This window comes from Ovis aries, chromosome 14 (genome assembly GCF_016772045.2).
Source record: "Ovis aries strain OAR_USU_Benz2616 breed Rambouillet chromosome 14, ARS-UI_Ramb_v3.0, whole genome shotgun sequence".
Taxonomy (NCBI): domain Eukaryota; kingdom Metazoa; phylum Chordata; class Mammalia; order Artiodactyla; family Bovidae; genus Ovis; species Ovis aries.
This window is the reverse complement of record NC_056067.1, coordinates 25,176,118-25,189,154: the sequence shown is the minus strand read 5'-3', so window position 1 is coordinate 25,189,154 and position 13,037 is coordinate 25,176,118. Positions and strand designations below refer to the sequence as shown.

At 51.8% G+C, this 13,037-nt stretch overlaps 1 long non-coding RNA gene across 1 annotated transcript; it reads right to left on the bottom strand.

Moving 5' to 3' along the window:
• Positions 1–1,415: 1,415 nt before the first annotated feature.
• On the bottom strand, positions 1,416–2,205 carry LOC121816486 (uncharacterized). Its single transcript, XR_006056108.1, has 2 exons — positions 2,042–2,205; positions 1,416–1,640 (listed from the first exon to the last, which is right to left on the bottom strand). It is a non-coding gene; the product is annotated as an uncharacterized LOC121816486 (long non-coding RNA).
• Positions 2,206–13,037: the final 10,832 nt, after the last annotated feature.

The window sequence follows — 13,037 nt, the reverse complement described above, 5'->3', positions numbered from 1 at the left end:
GGGCATTGCTGAATAAAGGGGTCGAAGTAGAGATGAGCCCAGGGAGATGAAGGAAGGATGGATGGACAGATGGGAACAAGGGAGGGATGCGGGTCTGGTGAAGTGTGGGAGAGATCCAACTCCCTGAGGGAGGGTCTGCCTCTTGGCCACAGCCCAGCCCCTTTCCTGGAGGCGGTTTGTTGTCCCCAGATCACCTTTCCATCTTCACCCCAGGGAAATTTCTAACTGCTGATACGACTGCTGCTCTGCCCATGAGCTTGGGTGGCTGCTCTGCTCAGCAGCAAGATGTGCCCACAATTGAGCACAGATGGGGCACCAGGAGAGTGGTGGGGTGTCAGGGAGAAATAGGCTTGCAGGAAGACAGCCTGACCCCTAAAACCACGGAGTTTCCCTGGAGCTCTGAGAGCGGAACCCACGGCCCCAGAGATGCCACCCACCCCGATAAGGACACCAGGGGAGTCCCTGTGACTTCCTGTATACCTGCCAGTGACTCCCCTACTCCTGAACCCACATTCTAACCCCCACGCTGCCCCACTGTGCCCTCAGGGCCCTGGCTGGTGATGTCATCGCAGGCTCTTCAGGTGAACAGGAGGGGCTGGAGCCCTCATTCGCTGGATGCACCTGGGGGAGGTTGCCTAACGCCTGCGCCTTGGGCCATCTATGGAAGGAAAGCACACACCTTCGCCCTGCTTCTCTTCCAGCAGCAAAAGGAGGAGGGGAGGGGATGGATGGGAAAGTGCCCTGTCAGAGCAGGTGTCTGAGAAGCACTTGTGGGGCTGGGGGCTGGGAACCCCCATCCAGGACCTGTGGATTATCCCCTCAACTCCCACTACACCTGCTTTTTCATGTGGGTTTTACAGATACAGGTGGGGTTGGGTGGAGGGATTGTTAAGTAACACATCTGAGGTCATACCCAGACAGTCTGGCTCAGGACTGGGGCCCTTTAGCTGACCCTAGGTGAGCCCTGCCTCCCTCTGCTCAACCCCACCCCCGCTCAGAGAGGAGTCTCAGGAAATGCAGACCCCTTCATTGCTGGGGTGAGGGGGACGTGTGAAGGGGTGTAAAGGGTCCCCAGCTCTGACATCTCACACTCTAGCAGGACCTCAGGCTCAGTCTTCAAGCTCCCTCTGAGAGCTAGTGCTACCCACCGTCAGAGAGCGAGCTCCCCACCCCCAGGGAAACCAAGGAGTGCTAAGCTGACGTGTTGCAGAAAAGAGACTTGCCACATCTGTGAGGAGGACTCAATGGTCTCTACTTTTTTTTTTTTTTTTTTTTTTGGCCATGCCATGTGGCATCTTAGTTCCCCAGCCGGGGATCAAACCTGTGTCACCTATAATGGAAGCACAGAGTCTTAACCACTGGACTGTGAGGGAATTCTCAATGATCTCTAAAATAATTTTCTAATCACAGGTTAATTCACATGGGTCATTTTTCACTAATTCACTTATTCATTCACTAAATTAATACTTGCAGATTGACTCCTGGGTGCCAGGACCTTCCTCACGTTTTTGAAAGCAAACTGCCACAGGGCAGGCAGCGGCGCTGTGACTGGCCGTGGGGCTCTAGAGCAGACTGCCTGGGTGGGACATCCCAGCTCCTCTTGCCAGTCAATTTGCCTCCTGTGGCCTTGGTTTGCTTATCTGCAAAATTAGAGTGATATCAGTATCAATCTATGGGAATTAAATGAGAAAATGCTAAGTGCTTCCAACAGTGGCTGGCATGTGGTAAGGGCTCTGTCAGTGTTTGCCATACCCACATGCAGAGGGGAAATGAAATTATGGACCTTGCAAAGACTGCATAGTCCATGGGGTCGCAAAGAGTCAGACAAGACTGACTTTCACTTTCAAAGCCCGTTATAGTTTTTACTGCTGTCTCTGTATTGAACAGAGTTGGCCTCTTCCTCCTTTTTGGCCACATTTGGAAGAAAGTGACCTCCCCGGCCAGATGTGGGTGTACAAACCCACAGCTCTCACTGTGCTGGGATGGGCAGAGAGATAGCCAAGGGAATTACCCTGCTTCCCACAAGGAGTTCATTCCCCACCTTCTGCAGCCTTGGACACACGTGTTTCAGGTTCTGCTTGCACCTGCTCCTTCATCTGCACCCAGTCTGAGGATCGGGAGAAACTGGTTCCAGTTCTGGGTCTGCCGCTCACTGGCTCTGTGAGGCTGAACAGGTCAGGGGCCTCCTCTGAGCCTCAGTGTTCCCATCTGTGAAATGGGGATAATAAGATGACCATGCTACAGTGTTTTCAAATGAATCACAGGAGGAGACTTGGGGCAGCGAAGCACTCTGAAACTACTCTGCCAACCAAAAGACTCATTTCGCCATCCCAACAACTCTGTCGAGTGTCTGTCCCCAAGTGTCTGAGACCAAGGGCAACCCAGAGAGAAAACTTTGCTCATAGCCCATGTGTGTGGGTGGTGCCAGGCCACATGCCTGGCATTCCGTGACCCTGCAGAGGCTGTCCTTGTGTAGTCCCAGGGTCCTCTGTCAAGCTGACTGAGTTCAGGACAACTGAGTCACATTTTCTGCTGGGTCCCCCCATGTCTTCTTGAAGTCAGCACTCCCCGGGTAGCAACAAAACACAGGAAATGGGTTACAAACCAGCTGTGAAGACTGTGGGGGCAGGCGCTGTGGGCCTAGAATAGGGCAGCTCTTGCCGGGGCTATGTCTCAGAAAAGCTTAAAGAATCTCTTATCATAGTCCCAGGGTGGCCCTGACCTGCCCACGGGTCCCTTATTGGGACCAAGTGTCTCTCACCTCTCCTGATCACCTATCTCGTGTCTGCTCAGACAAATCCCACCCTCTGCCCTTATAGCCTGATTCAAATGTCCCCTCTTCAAATAGGCCTCTTGGAGTTATCCCATTCTTCCATAGGGGAATTCAGCCTCTGAACCTCTGTTGGAAAGGGGGTCATCTCAACCCTACTCTGCTTGAGTTCTTGGATGGACTAATAATAAGATTGACACAAGACAGATTAACAGGAGAAAAAGAAACAAATTTTAATTTGTGAGCAGGGAGGTCTCAGAACTGGGACCCAAGGGACTTCCCTGGTCCAAGAGTTAGGACTGCGTGCTTCCACTGCAGGGGGCGCAGGTTCGATCCCTGGTTGGGGAACTAAGATCCCACAAGTTTGCAGTGCAGCCAAGAAAGAAAAGAAAAAAAAAAAAAAAAAAACGAAACCAAGAAGTGGCCAAAGCTGGCAGCTTTTATACATTTTAGACAGAGAAACAATAAAATTTTGAGGAATTAACAGGACAAAGAAACTTATCACTTAATTAGTGAAGAACCTAAACAGAGTTTGGGGGCTTCCCTGGTGGCTCTGTGGTTAAGAATCCACCTGCCTATGCAGGAGACGCGGGTTCTACCCCTGATCCAGAAAGGTATCGCAAGTTGTGGAGCAACTAAGAACGCGGGCCACGACTACTGAGCCTCTGCTCTGGACCCGTGAACTGCAACTGCCGAAGCCCACGCACCCTAAGGCCTGTGCTCTGTGACAAGAGAAGTCACCTCAATGAGAAGCCTTTGCACCGCAGCTAGAGAGGAGCCCCCACTCACCACAACTAGAGACAGCCCACACAGCCACGAAGACCCAGCACAGCCAGAAATAAAACAGAGTTTGGACTTGGGGCTGTAAATTAGGAAAGAAGTAACAAGGTTTGTTTATGCAGCTTCTCAGCCCAAATTCCCCCTGTCTGGCGATAAGGGTGTCCTTCCTCCTCCATCCACAGGAAGGGCACCTTTCACATCAGAGAACTGTTTCCTGCTTTTCAAGGAGACAGAGGAGGGTCAGAGCTTCCTTCTTGCATCGGCTGATGCTTGAATAACTTCAATTCAAAATAATCAATACACCAACGTGGCCTACTAGGGGCAGCCTGCCCTGATTCCCACCATCTCAAAAGTCCTCAGCACTTTACCTACAAGAATACTACCATCCAACTCTCCTGAGCATCTCTATGCCAGGCCCTTTCCTTTATCAAGCTTTAAAGTGTACATTAGTCCCTTGTCATGTCCGACTTTTTGCAATCCCATGGACTGTAGTCCATCAGGCTCCTCTGTCCATGGGATTCTCTAGGCAAGAATACTGGAATGGGTTGCCTTCTCCCACTGCAATGGGTAGCCATTCCCCTCTCCGGGAGATCTTCCCAACCCAGGGATCAAACCTGGGTCTCCTGAATTACAGGAAGTTTCTTTACTATCTGAGCTACCAGAGAAGCCTAAACTCTGCATGGACAGATTCATTTAATCCCCATAACAGTCCTATTGAAAGATCAAAAGTGAAAGTTGCTCAGTCATGTCTGACTCTTTGCGACCCCTTGGACTATACTATCCATGGAATTCTCCAGGCCAGAATACTGGAGTGGGTAGTCTTTCCCTTCTCCAGGAGATCTTCCTACCCAGGGATTGAACCCAGGTCTCCCTCACTACAGGCAGATTCTTTACCAGCTGAGCCACCAGGGAAGCTATGGAGGGATGCTCTTATTATAGGCAAGGAGATGGAACCACAAAGAAATTGAGTCACCTACCCCAGAACATATTGCCCATGAGTGCCCGAGCTAGCATTTGAACCCATATCTGTGTTGGACCATAACTTGTCTCTTTTACGCAGCTTCTCAGTAAATGTATTTCATTCATTCATTCAACAAAATTTTTACAAGAGCCACTAAAATGCCAGACCTCACCCTTGGGCTCTGTGAACATGAGACAGACATCACCTCTGCCCTCATGGAATTTATAGCCAGATGGGGTGAAGGATTAAAAAAAGACTCAGTGAAGTAATTCATGAATCAAGTAATTCAATAAGTATGAAGAAAAATAATTCTACATAATATAAGGGCAAAGCAGAAGGCAAAAAAAAAAAAAAAAAACAACCCACACATAAGGGCAGAGATGACATGCAACAGGGAACCTGCTCCTGGCCAGGTAAGCGTGGAAGGATTCTTGGAGAAGGTGACATTTGTTCTGGTGGACGAGGGAGAGCCAGTCTTGGAAAGAATGAGCCTGAGGCACAGAGTACCAGGCAGAAGGAACAGCTTGTGCACACAGGCTCAGAATGGGCTCAGAGCATTGGGGAAACAGACAGCTAAATGTGTCTGGAGCACAGAGGCAAGAGAGATGAGGCCGGAGAGGAGGGCCATGGAGACAGGGAGGGAGGTGCAATCTTGATCCCAGAGCAGGAGGAAGCCATGGGTGGACTTAGGCAAGAGGTGAGGGCATCCATTTACATTTTAAGGAAAGTAGCTGAAGAACTCGGAGAAGGTGATGGCACCCCACTTCAGTGCTCTTGCCTGGAAAATCCCATGGATGGAGGAGCCTCGAAGGCTGCAGTCCATGGGGTCACTAAGAGTTAGGCACGACTGAGCGACTTCACTTTTACTTTTCACTTTCATGCACTGGAGAAGGAAATGGCAACCCACTCCAGTGCTCTTGCCTGGAGAATCCCAGGAACGGGGGAGCCTGGTGGGCTGCCGTCTATGGGGTCGCACAGAGTCGGACACGACTGAAGCGACTTAGCAGCAGCAGCAACAGCAGCTGAAGAACTAGTCCCTGCCCTGACTAGGTCAAGGCTGGTGATCAAGGCTGGGTCAAGGATCAAGGGTCCTGCAGGGTCAAACAGGAACTGTGCAGAAGTTCCCTAGGGCAGAGGGCAGGGCAGCTTCCCACCCCATCAAGGAGGGAGACACTGAGGCTGGTCCATCCACAGTAGCTAGTCCCCCCAGAACTGGAAGCCTGGCATCTGTTCATCCATCAGGTAGTCACCTGTCCATCCATCAGGCAGTCTCTCTGTCTATCTGCCCAACAGCCCTCTGCAGTCTTGGGTCCAGGGCTGGCCTCCTCTGCCCCTCACCAACAGTGAGCAGCTAAATAGTAATACCTGGCTGTCTGTATTGTTCAGACATAAACAGTGATATTTTCTTTTTTCCTTCTGTCTTTCGCTTTTGCCACACTGCGTGGCATGCAAAATTTTAGTTCCATGACCAGGGATCAAACCTGTGGCCCCTGAAGTGGAAGCTCAGAGTCTTAACCACTGAATTGCCAGGGAAGTCCCAAACACTGAAATTTTCATTTGAATCAACATCTAAGACAAGAGTGAAATGACAAAGACATGTTGGAACTTTTCTTGTTCATCAGTGATATGAGCGATTTTTTTTTTTTTTTTTTTTACTGAATTGGATCACAGTCCTCAAAGCCTGGAATTCTTGCTGACTCGGATAAGCTTCTGAATACACTGCTGAACGGGAGAACAGTTTTCTGTTGTTTTGTGCGATTCACGACATAACAGCCACAGACGTGACACACGGCATTGAGTGTGCTACCACCATTTTCTCCACCACTTCCTTAAGCCTAGCGAGACGACCAACAAAGCGAGCAATCAAGGCCTGATCTCTATTGCAGCATGCGCAGACTTCTGTGGTATCAATACTCCCACCACGGACCAGTTCAAGGTATTGGACTGACCAAAAAGTTCGTCCGGGTGTTTTTCCGGAAGATGTATCACGCCTTGAACGTGGAATCGGAGGAAAGCTGTGCCACGGCTCCCTATTCCACAGCATTTCTACGGTATCAGTGCGATGGATGTCAAAAACCACAAGCACATAGATGACTCGTTTGCTAAAGCTGCCGTGACTAAGTACCGCAGGCTGAACAGCTAAGATGACAGAAACGGGTTGTCTCACAGTTCTGGAAGCTGGGAGTCCAAGATCAAGGTGTCCACAGGGCTGGTCCCTTCTGCTGTCTGTGAGAAAGGGCCCATTCTGAACCTTTCTCCTCGCTTCTGGTGGTTCACTGGCTATCTTTGGCATTTCTTGGTCTGTCGAAGCATCACGCTGATTTCTGCCTTCATCTTTTTATGACATTCTGTGTGTGTGTGTCTGCATCCAAATGTCTCCCTTTTATAAAAATACCAGTCATATTGGGTTAGAGCCCACCCTAATGACCTCATATTAACTTGTTTCCCTCCCTAAAGACCCCCATCTATAAATAAGGTCACATTCTGAAGTATTGAAGGTGAGGAATCTCACATATGAATTGAGGGGAAGGACACAGTTCAGCCCATAACCATAGCAAAATGTGGCATAATAATTAGAAAGTAGTGTATTTTGAGCATTTATTACCATTTTGATTATAGTTTAATTGTAAGTTTATGTGATTTAATACAAGGACTATTTCATAACCAACAACTGGCTCTTGCAGGCCAGTATGAACAGGCCCCAACACATCGGAGGCCCTTGCCTCCCTCAGCCCTGTCCCAAGTCCCCGACTGACCTCCCTGCAGGCTCAGATGAGGGACAGGTCAGAAAAGCTGGGGGTTAAGTCCTGGACGTCTCCTCTGAGGAACCCTGAGAGCCCAGTCTCTTCTTACCAGGAAAGGGTCCTGAGGGAAGGATGTGCCAGTGACAAGCTGTGGTCACAGGGCTTCCCGACCCAGCCAGCCAAGAGCTAGAAACAGTCCAAGTGCTCAGTGCCAGGAAGCGGCTCAGAAAGTGCAGCCCAGCTTGCCCCACTAGGGTGACAAATCATCTCTGTTTGCCCCAGACTGTCCCCACTTTCAGCCCTGGATGTTCTGGGTTCCAGGAAATGCCTGAGTACTGGGCAAACCAGGACAGTTGGCCATCCTCACCTTATGGTCAGCCTCCCCAAAGCTGCTTATAAATACCAAATTCAGTGAAAATAGGGCTTCCCTAGCGGTCCAGTGGTGGAGAGTCCGCCTGCTAATCCAGGGGACACAGGTTTGATCCCTGGTCCAGGAGGATCCCACATGCCGTGGGGCAGCTGGACCCATTCATCACAACTACTGAGCTTGCACCCTAGAGCCCGCGAGCCACAACAAGAGAGGCCCACCACAACAGGAAAACCGTGCATTGCAGCTAGAAGAAAGAAAGAAAGCGAAGTTGCTCAGTCGTGTCCGACTCTTTGTGACCCCATGGACTGTAGCCTACCAGGCTCCTCTGTCCACGGAATTTTCCAGGCAAGAGTACTGGAGTGGGTTGCCATTCTCTTCTCCAGGGGATCATTTCGACCCAGGGATCGAACCCAGGTCTCCAGCATTGCAGGCAGATCCTTGCCCATCTGAGCCGCCAGGGAAGCCCATGCACCACAGCTAGAGAGTAGCCCAAGTGCAGCAACAAAAGTGCAGCCAGAAGTAAATAATAAAATAAATTTAAAATATTTTAAATAAAATAAATTTGATGAAAATAAGCAGGAAACAAATGTGGCATCTCTACCCATCCCGAGGACCTGTTTGTCTGCTCTGAGGTGAGGCTGGTATCCAGAGCCTACTCAGAAATGCTCTGCAAAGCCGGTGGTGTCAAATCTGTGTCTCTGGGTCCAGCTTCCAATAGCAGAGGTGTGGGGAAAGGAGGCTCCACCCTGAGGGGTGGGTAAGTGTGGGACCCTGGAGCCCATCCAATCCCAGCTCTATCACACACTTGCTGGGTGACCCTGGGGAGGTGACCTGACAGCTCTGTGCCTCAGTGTCTCCATCTGTAAATTGCTCCTACCACCTTGGGTGATTGTGCAGCTTCCGTGAGATTGATCACAGAAAGCATAGTGCCTGCATGCAGCCGGCACTTAAACAATGCTGTATGTATGGTAGCTGCTCAGTGTCCGACTCTTTGCAGTCCCACGGACTGTAGTCCACCAGGCTCCTCTGTCCATGGGATTCTCCAGGCAAGAATACTGGAGTGGGTTGCCATTCCTTTCTCCAGGGAATCTTCCCAACCCAGGGATCAAACCCTGGTCTCCTGCATTGCAGGTGGATTTCTCTACAGTCTGAGCCACCAGGGAAGCCTGATGCTACCAGGAAGCAAAGCCAGTTGGAAGGATTGTGGGTGTTTCTTTCCATTTTAGAATTATTTCCATTACGGCTGTTCTAAAATTGTTTTGTGTAACACAATCAAAGTAAAACAAAAACCGGAGGTATCTATGTACCTGGGTGGATATAAATAGAGCCTGAAACCAAATGTTACACTGTGGTGAGGGGGTATGATGGAGGGCTGCACCCCAGACACTGCGGCTGGCCCCAAAGCGTGCCGTTCCGGGAGGTGTATCTTTAGAACAGCTGACAGGAGATGCAGCTGGCTGGTTGCTCTCTGAGGTTATGTCAACCCATGTCAGGACTAAAAACCTGAGCAGACTAAGGAAATCGGAGGCGGGCAGGCGCAGCTCCTGAGTCAGAGAGGGTGTCTGTTCTTGCCGGGGAAGGCCAGCACGGGCGCATCTCAGGCCCGCCTCCACAGCTGACACAGATTCCAGTCCCCTCAGCACTCACTGCGCCTTGCAGAGATCGGCCTCAGCAACTTGGGGAGCCGCCCTGGCCCCCAGGGCAGGAACGTCTGCCCCCCACCCCTGCTCCGTTCATAGAAGGGGCAGCTATCTCTCCTCCCAATCTTCTTTCTCCCTCGCCTCTGAGCTCCTGTCCTAATGTAAGATTTGCTAGTGCAGGGTGCGAAGAAGGCAATGGCACCCCACTCCAGTACTCTTGCCTGGAAAATCCCATGGACGGAGGAGCCTGGTTGGCTGCAGTCCATGGGGTCACGAAGTGTCGGACACTTACTGAGTAACTTCACTTTCACTTTTCACTTCCATGCATTGGAGAAGGAAATGGCAACCCACTTGCCTGGAGAATCCCAGGGACGGGGGAGCCTGGTGGGCTGCCGTCTATGGGGTCACACAGAGTTGCACACGACTGAAGTGACTTAGCAGCAGCAGCAGCAGCAGCAACAGTGCAGGGTGGGGCAGGTGGTAGGGGAAGGGGCAGTTCAGGAACAGAATGTAAGGAGGTGCTCACTGCCAGGAGCCCAGGACTCTATCCTCTCACTCGAATCTGCCTTGGACTCTGCGAGGCAGGCTCTCTTATTATCTCATCTCAAAACCAAAACAAAACAAAAAGCACAAGCCACAGACAGCACAAGGTGAATCACCCTGGAAAGCAGCAGGGTCAAGATCTGAACCTAGGCTTGTCAGGCTTGTGTCCACTGGCTTAACCACTGAGCCATTCTCCCCGCTCCCTCCACCCCCACCCCAAACCTCCCCTGGCACGTGGACACCTGCCTGCACCTCAGGCGTGGCAGAAGCAAGCCCAAGCTAAGTTTGCAGGCTGGAGCTGGGGGCCCAACTCTGTCCAGACCCACCCAGTGACCCTTGATCAGGTCCCTTCGTTTCTCTGTGTCTCGGCTGCACTGTCTGCGGAAGTTGATGGAGCAGGAGGTACAAACTGCAGTGGCCGCCAAGGGCCGAGCAGGCAAGGCTGATGAGAGCAGGAGGGAGAGGAGAATGGGTGGGGGTGAACTGGAGAGTAAGGGCCATCTTGGGGAGCGCTGCCCAGCTCCAGCCAAATGTCACTTGAAAGGGTTTGGGCCCCGTGTGGCCTGATCCTTCAGTTCTTTTGAGAAAAGCTAGAACTTCTAGTTCGGACTTTGCCTTCCAGTGCAGAGGGTGCAGATTCGATCCCTGGTCAGGGAGATAAGATTCACATGCCTCACAGCCAAAACACCAAAATATAAAAAAAACAGAAGCAGCACTGTAGCAAATTCAATAGACTTTAAAACTGGTCTACATTTTTAAAAATTGTTTAAAAAGAAAAGGTTGAGATTGATTTCAAATGGATTTAAAGCCCTTTGAGAGTCAAAGCCTATGTACGGGGCCAGATACCACCATGGGCCTCTCACTGACAGCATTTAGACCCCATGTCAGAGCCTTGGGGTACTCCCCGATGTCCGTGTGCCCCTTTAGTGGGATGGAACCTCACACTTTCAGCAGGGCTCACAGCTCTCCCGAATAAAGACATTACTCCCAAGTTTCCCTGGCAGTTAAACGTGGCCACGTGACCGAGTATACCCATCTGCCCCACCGGGAGATCACAAAGGCTAACACTGATATGGGCCACGTGTGGTTGTCAACACTTTGCTACATTAACCCCTTCATGCTCACAGCAGCCCCACTGCTGCTGCTGCTAAGTCGCTTCAGTCGTGTCCGACTCTGTGCGACCCCATAGATGGCAGCCCACCAGGCTCCACCGTCCCTGGGATTCTCCAGGCAAGAACACTGGAGTGGGTTGCCATTTCCTTCTCCAATGCATGAAAGTGAAAAGTGAAAGTGAAGTCGTTCAGTCGTGTCTGATCCTCAGTGACCCCATGGACTGCAACCTACCAGGTTCCTCTGTCCATGGGATTTTCCAGGCAAGAGTACTGGAGTGGGGCGCCATTGCCTTCTCTGCAGCAGCCCCACAGCAGATACTATTTTATCCACTTTTTTCAGGTGCAGAAACTGAGGTGCAGATGCCCAAGTTCACACAACCCAAGAGGAACAAGGCCAGGATTCTCCCCAGACAAGCAGCCTTGCTCTCTCTGTGGGTCTTGTCACCCCAGAAGAGTGTAGGCATGGCAGTGGCAGGGATGGGGTTCAAGACAAGGGCACATGTCCTCTAGCTCCCAGCACAGAGTCTGGCCTGGCTGAGGAGTTCCATCTCCACAGAGGGGAGCAGAAGAGCTCAGTGGACAAGAGTCCACTTGGAGCCTCCAAGATAAGAGGTCACTCCTGGATAAGCCTCCTGTGTCTCAGTGTCCTCATCTCTAAAATGGGCACATCAGGAGCTTATGAACGGTGGGAACAAAGGTACATGCAAAGCGCTGAGCCCAGGGTCCAGCAGAGTCTGAGAACAGTGAGGATCCAGGACTGTTCTAGTCCAGCCGAGCCCCCAGGGAACCAGAGAGAGTTTGGGGCTTGAGGGGCCTGCAGTGGGTGGGGATATTTCAGCCCACCTGTGCCAGGGCAGCCACCGGGCAGGGGTCAGAAAATGTATATCTCGTGCTCCTTCCTCCAGCAGCCCCAACCTGACCCCCAAATCTGCAGGGCTCCCTAGGGGGCCCCAAGGAACTCCTGATGGGCGAGAGGACCAGACTGGCCGAGGGCAACCCTGGGGAGGCTGGCTCAGTCAGGATCCCACCCCACTTGAGAGGCCCCTTGTTGCCAGCCCTGCCCTACCCTGCCCTCATTTGCCATCTGCCTGGCCCCTGGGGTTCTGGTGCCTCCAGCTGCTGGGTTTGCTCATGTGATGCCCCAGATGCTGTGAGTCAGAATACAGAGTCATAGGGCCACCCCAGAATCAGGGCTGGGGGTGCTGACCCTACAGTTCAAGAGGAGAAGGAGGCACTAGGGTTTGGGACTGAGGGGGCCACATTTCTCCCATCCCCCAACCTGCACCCCCCAAATCCCACTGCCCCCTCCGTGTTCTCTCTCAGAGCCCTGCCGTGTAGAGAAGCCCGCTGCATCCCTGAAAGGGGTGCAGCCCCGCCACCCACCACCCACACACAGCTCTTGCTGAGGAAGAAGTGACCCGGGGCTTGGTTTGGCTGGATCACCATCCATGTAGCCCCCTTCATGGCTGTCCCTGCCCTGCCTCTCCCATCTCTGTCATGCTGGACCCGGCTAGGAAGGCCACGCACACGGCACACAGACCCGGCTCTCATGGCAGTCTGAACAGAGTATCGCAGGAGAGAGTGAATTTATTAAGAACAAAGAGCAAAGATAATGTGGACACCGTGAGCACAGCAGGCCAACACATTGACAATCTAGGGAGAGTCAGCTGGACAGTGTTAGAACAGCAGGCCGACTCGACAGAGAGTCAAGGATTTTCATAGGTTAGTGGCCAATTTTTATGTCCTCAAGGGAAAGAAAATTTCTGCTGGAAGGGTGGCATTAGATGACTGGTTAGGGCGCTATAGGCTGAGCACCGGGGTGGGCATTTTTCCCGAATTTGGGGTCAGGGAGCTGGCCGGTAAGGACCAGGGGCTTCCGGCAATGGTTACAAAGGGGCTTCCCAGGTGGCGCTAATGGTAAAGAACTCACTTGCCAATGCAGGAGACACAAGAGATGCAGGTTCGATCCCCGGGTCGGGAAGATCTCCTGGAGAGGGAAATGGCAACCCACTCCAGTATTCTTGCCTGGGAAATCCCATGGACAGAGGAGCCTGGCGGGCTGTAGTCCATAGGGTCACAAAGAGTCGGACAAGACTGAAGCAACTGAGCGTACACCA